This window comes from Ruditapes philippinarum, unplaced genomic scaffold (genome assembly GCF_026571515.1).
Source record: "Ruditapes philippinarum isolate M1 unplaced genomic scaffold, ASM2657151v2 ctg1934_1_1_1_1, whole genome shotgun sequence".
NCBI classification, from domain to species: domain Eukaryota; kingdom Metazoa; phylum Mollusca; class Bivalvia; order Venerida; family Veneridae; genus Ruditapes; species Ruditapes philippinarum.
Window position 1 is genome coordinate 102,045 of NW_026859689.1, and position 6,111 is coordinate 108,155.

The window sequence follows — 6,111 nt, forward strand, 5'->3', positions numbered from 1 at the left end:
GGAAGAAAAGAAAAAAACGTGCATAATCTCAAGACCGCCATCTACCCATATGTCAAGTTTCATAAAAATATTTCCAGTACTTTTTGCGTTATCACTGGATCCATTTTATGTGTAAAATTTGCCATATTTTCAGCATATTTGTTGTCATAGCAACCAGAATTTTCAACATAGGAAGAAAAGAAAAAGACGTGCATTATCTCAAGACTGCCATCTACCCATATGTCAAGTTTCATAAAAATATTTCCAGTACTTTTTGCGTTATCACTGGATCAAGTTTATGTGTAAAATTTGCCATATTTTCAGCCTATTTGTTGCCATAGCAACCAGAATTTTCAACTTAGGAAGAAAAGAAAAAGACGTGCATAATCTCCATACTGCCATCTATCCATATACCAAGTTTCATAAAAATATTTTCAGTACTTTTCAAGTTATCGCGTGATTCAGTTTTGTGGACGGACGGACTGACAGACGGACGGACAGACTGACGGACGGACAGACGGACGGAGGGTAAACCTAAAGTCCCCTCCGGTAAACCAGTAGGGGACTAACAACAAAACAATATTTTCCGTTTGAAAAAGAGGAAATAAAGCTGGTTTTATTTACAAAGAAACGTACGCACAAGTTTTACTTGAAAAATATTAGCATCAAACATGCATAGGACTATACATTTAATAATGCTATTTTTCTTTTACACTATTTTTACTTCCAAATCAAGTTTAAACTCGAACTCAAAAAGATGCGCTCTTATTTTGCACAGTATATTCCTTCCGGTATCGAGGGTCCTTCCGGTCTCAACCCGGTACGAATTAGACCCAACCCGTTGTAGTCTAGATAGATGTTCTTTAAAAAGTGGTCCAATTTAAGTCATCACTAGTTAGATTGGTCATAATTAAAGAGTGCATATGAAAATTCACCGGGCCGAGTCCTTTCAAGCTTAGCTTATATGTATATACACATGCAACTAATAATGAGTTTCTGCCTAAGAATGAAGTTAAACAGACGTTACAATTTTATACTTGCAAAATATTGGTGTGTCTAATGTCGCAAAATAGTGATTTTTTTGGCAATCTTAAAACGTCCCCGTTGCCATGGAAACTGGAAATTTAAGATTGAGCATGAAGTTCCACAGGCTTTGTGCAAAGTTTGACTAGTATTGAAGCCTTTTTTATAGTTTCATAGCAGTTTGAACTTGTGACAGGAGGCTTTTCGATGAAAACAGCTTTTTTCGCAATATGCACATGCAGTAAAAGGTCAAGGCGATACCGGCATACTTGGATGGCATTAGCCCACGGGCCAATATTTTACTAAGTGTGTCGACATGTTTCTTAAGGCACACTTGTCCTGTAAAAACCTGTAATTAATGTCATCTAAATATTTTTTCTTCCTTTTAGAGATGGGTATCCCTGATCACAGTTTCTTGAAACATGTATTTAAATATTTTTATCGTCCATTTTTGATGGTTCTACCCTGCTCCTGACCCTGCTCCCGACTATAAGCACGCACTTAAACGCAATTCGTTTACACGCTTTAACTTTTATTTCACCCATAGTGTGATTGTCTATCAAATGGGGAATTAAATCTCTGTATGTCCGTAGAAAAAAAGAGTTATAACACTGAATATGCATTGTTGAATATGAAATATTTGAATAAATATCATAGACAGTACATTATCAGCAAAATGAAATAGTATCAATAAACAGACGTAAAATTAGATAAAAAATATCGATTTTCCATTCTAATTTGCTCACAATACTCTGTACACTTAAAAATCAATATTCGGTACACTTTCCTGTATCTTTTTGAACTTTCACACTGTTTTCCTGAAATTTGGACTAAGTATACTTGGATTATCAATGAAAAAAATGCTCGATTCAATGTTTTTATCTTGGTAATATAATAATCTCAAACGATTCTACAGTATCGCGTTCAGTTTTTCGATCGTTTAGGGGTAGGGTAGTTTAATCAATTTTACAAATATATGTAATACTTTGATGTCTTTTAGATATACAAAAAATACCTCTAGATACAAAAAACTCGTTCAGATAAATGAAATAGCTAAAAGTTTGGAAAAAATCGTCGCTGAACTTTCCTTCCTTCCCCGTTCAAAGTCTTGAAATGGGATGAGAAGCCCTCATAATATCGAGCAATATCCAGGGTAATGTATACCGCCGTGTACATGCACAGTGCGTTAACTGGAGTGCAGGTATTAGTTACCTGCACTCCAGAGCATGCCCATTGATTGGCACATTTTTGCTGTTGTTTACATATTGTGACGGAAGAGAAAGGGAAAGCGACAGAAATATGATATTCAGATGCGCGTTCATTGGTTACTTATACCGGGGTTTCATATTGTGACAACAGGGAACGTATTTTTATGTTTCAAATGAGAAAGAACATCAAAACACTAGGCAATCTGATAAATACTCGGAGGCTACGCCCCCTCGTACAAATCAGTTAGCCTCGTGTTTCGATGCTCTTTCTATTACTTAACGGAAAGTGTCGAACTGTTGCGATTGCAATTGATTGCATTTAAAGCATACGACAATACACAAATCTTTATCATTTGCATGATAGCCGACGTAATCGGAATATGTCTTGTTTACAATAATTTTGTCGTGTTTAAATATCCTGGTTTAAAAAGCGAAGGTTAAAAAGATGGATTACTTTTATCAATATATGGTATTATGATTATTATCTTTTTCCTCATCTTTTAATTCTGAATGATATACAAGGTTACTGATATAGCAACTATAAAAGACATTCTCCTGAAATTGATTTTTCGTTTAAGTGTTCATTATAATATTATAAACATTAAAGTTAAATAACTCGGGGGCGACGTAGCCACACGACCAATTTAATTTTGTAAATATGTTTAAAAATTAACTAAAACTGATTTTAATGGAAAGCCGATGTACCAGTTTGAAATTAAATCATAAATTTATTAATTTTCATTTCAAATACTGCAATATGATTGGACAAAAATAATTTCAAACATTAAGCGGTTATTTATTTTTCAAAAATGTTATGTACAAAGAAAATGTATTCATTTTCATTTGAAACACTGCAATCTGATTGGTAAAAATAATTTCGAACACTCAACGTTTATTTATTTTCCGAAAATGATAGCTAAATACAAAATGTATGCATAACCTGGTTTCTTTTGAGATATGGTGGATTGTATTTTTGACTTTGTATCTTGATATAGGTTTTATCAGTGTTTTGCATTGCAATATATTTATTTACACTATTGCCCTGATAAATGTTAGATGTGATATACCATCTGAAAAAAAGTGTTCGCAAAAGATTTTAAACAATTATTCTATGTAAGTAAGTATTAAAATCCACGTTTTTCTTTTACCAAAGAACATCAAATAAAATGTGAATAATGATAAAGAATTTGGTTGACATTATCACAGACACTTGGTTGTGGAGTTCAAAACGCCTTTAAAATCCAAATAAATGTATATCTTAAATATATGTATTATTTGAAAATGTTAAAATATTATTTGTTTTAAAAAAAAAACGGCTAATATTAAGTTTTATTTAAATATATGATCAGTACATGTGCTGGGATTGACAAATATATTTTTTATTTGGATTCTAAAGGCGCTTTGAGCTCCTGACCCAAGTGGTGTGGTCCCATTGGCCTCGTGTGCATCAAAATAATAAATATTACAAAATCGCACTTGAAACATATTTAGTATAATTCAGCAGTAAATTGCTGAAGGCCAACTTTTGGCAGATAATAACCGTTAAGGACATGAGTAATGACATGTCCGTGTTCCGTACTCTCAGTGCCCGAGTGCCCCATTGACAACCCGTTAAGCATACAAGTAAAGGTTTTACCAATCTAACACAGTGTTTTTTTTAAACAAGGAAGAATTTTACACGGTGTGTACCCCTTTGCGAGATCTACTAAAGCGGCATCATTTTTGCATATGCGCTGAAAAACAAATCGGTGACATATACCAATTCAGTGAATGTTCAGTGAAAAAGAAGTATACAGCGGAACAAAAGAATCTTTCTCATGAATGTGTATTTCACGGGGGAGGAAGTGTTACACGAAGGATGGAGTTCTTATGATAACTTGTTTGGAGTTCTTATGATAACTGTCACGGAGTTCCTGGAAAACGTTACGGATTTCTGTGGAAAACTTTTCTATATACTTGGAGAACTCGCGTAAAAAATGGTTATTTTTAACTTTAAATGGGGAGTTTGAGGTGCTAAATTAAACTTTGATAATTAAGCTTGCCCTACATATTGTATTATGTTTCAGAAAAAATCTTTTAGTCCATATTTCGTCGCCGTTTAAAAAAAATCTGGTAGTTTTGAGAAAAATTTCCAAATTACTTGCTAATTCGTACATATTGACCTTTTCATTTGTGATCTTCTTCGTTGCTATACATAATCACCTAATTATAGTGGAGAGTTGCAAACATAAAGCCCGGGCTAATAAATGTATACCCGATTTTTCAAATGTTACGGAGTTCTTGTGATAACTCAAAATATGTCCTGGGGTTCTTATGATAACTTTTGTTACTGCCAGTGTGTTTTTGTGCCTAATCGCGGCACGTCTTAGCGTATTTTATTAGTCAATAAATGTGTAAATCATTATGAAACACAATACGCTTATCATTTGCACAAAAATTTGGTTATATCACGTTGGTTTTGATCGTGTTTTAGTTCCTAATTAAAGTTGTGCGAAATCATATTGACATTATAAAACCCAACGAATGCACTAAATGTTTCTGTGTATACTGTTCGTCAACAAAATTTTTATGTCATAAGTTTCCGCAAATGCAACATTGAGGCCATGTGGCAAAATTAAAACACGATCATTCAATATATCTGGAGAAGACATGAAACTGCTTTGGTGTACAGTCTACATAGGATAAACAGGTGCTAAGCTATCTTCAGGAAGGACCGCCTCCGTGGCCGAGGGGTTTGAGTCGATGACTTCTAATCCAGTTACCTCTCTGGCGTGGGTTCGATCCCCTAGGAGATGTTTGGTAGTTTAGCACAGAGGAAGGTAGTCTAGTACTGGTGTAACTCTCCAGGAACGATGGTTAGGAAACTACCCGCCCATATGACTGAAATACTGTTGGGAAAAGGCGTAAAATGAAACAAACAAGCAAACAAAAATCTTCAGAGAAACCTGAATCAGCGGTCACCTGTATTCAGCAAACATGGCTTAAACCGCCAAGGAAAAATTGTTTAAAACTTACACTTTTTCTCAGTTACATGGTTTAAGCAACCGCCTTTCTAAAGCAGACAATAAGTAGTTGGGCTTCCCACAAGAAGCGGCTAAGTAAATTTTATCATTATATACCATGTATCGTATATAACCGGGATACCCTTCACACCCATGCACCCGAAATGTATGGTCTTTTTATGCATAAAAAATCAACCGATTACTACCGATCTCTTCGACAGATTTGCACGTGCCCTACGGGTTCGAGCGAAAGAAGTTCGACAATATATTTTTGTAATCAATTACAGCAAAAGTTGTTGCAAAATTTCCACAACTAGGACTCCAACTTTGATAAGAAAAATGTATGCAGTAATTTTCCGAAATATGGAGATTGCTGTACGTCACGTGATGCTACATTGGATTTAATAGAGAAAGGAACAAGGTCGATAAACGGCATGAACCTTACGGTGACTCACATATCTTATTGAAGACTTACGTTCTATCGTCATATCATTGTCCATAGAACTTTTATACGTTTTATGACAAAAACTGATACCTTTTAGAAATTGAAATACCCGTTGATTACATAAAGACGACACCCACCTCATTAAATTTAGTAGTGCTACTACCTCCTATTTTGCTGAAAACCATTTACATGCATACCGATAGCATAGTTACTTAATGTTCTCTAAAACTGCCAGGAATAATGTATATATGGCGAAATCATGCTTGAGTATTAAATTCAAAGCGTATTTTTATCCTGTAAGTAAATGCTCTTCATCAAGTATGTTTACAGTCATTCCAATAAAATAAAACAAAACACACACACACAAAGACCAAAACAAACACAAAAAACACAAGAAACGGAAGTAAGAAAAATATCTCTTGAACTGAAAAACCAACGTTATATAACCAAATTT